The 512-nt window shown below is 33.6% G+C and overlaps 1 protein-coding gene across 1 annotated transcript in view; it reads left to right on the top strand.

The window, feature by feature from the left end:
• LOC119278846 (DIMBOA UDP-glucosyltransferase BX9-like) overlaps window positions 1–512 on the top strand; it is a 7805-nt gene that overhangs the window by 970 nt on the left and 6323 nt on the right. The window lies entirely within an intron of this gene.

Genomic DNA, 512 nt, shown 5'->3' with positions numbered 1-512 from the left:
AATGTATTATATCTTTTAAACTGAAAGTCTAATTTAGGCCTTTTGTGTTTCTTGTGACAAGGACTTTGAAAAACGATCGCTCATAAATATATTTTTACAAATTTTGAATTTTGAATTCTGAAACATGGTGAAACCAAATGATGCACTGTAGAACATAAAAAAAACTAATAAAACTTAAGAAGAACCAATGATAATTACAAATTCGTGATATTAGGTTTCAGCTGCCAAGTTTTCCAAGTACCCCCTCCCTCCCATAATACAAGACGCTACTACATCTGATATATCAACCTATAAGAGCATATTGGATGTACTAACGACTTATATTGGGGGACGGAGGGAGTACCATATGTATGCATCAGCTTGATGCCCATTGGCACTCAATCTAACGTTATGATATACTAAGGTACACAATGAATTACACTAAAACTAGTGACTGAGACCATATGAAAGTAGAGATGGAAAACAAGTAACATATGCATATTTTGGCAACAAATGGAAGGAAGAAGATATTC

This window comes from Triticum dicoccoides, chromosome 3B (assembly GCF_002162155.2).
Source record: "Triticum dicoccoides isolate Atlit2015 ecotype Zavitan chromosome 3B, WEW_v2.0, whole genome shotgun sequence".
NCBI lineage: Eukaryota > Viridiplantae > Streptophyta > Magnoliopsida > Poales > Poaceae > Triticum > Triticum dicoccoides.
This window is presented reverse-complemented; position numbering and strand designations above follow the sequence as displayed.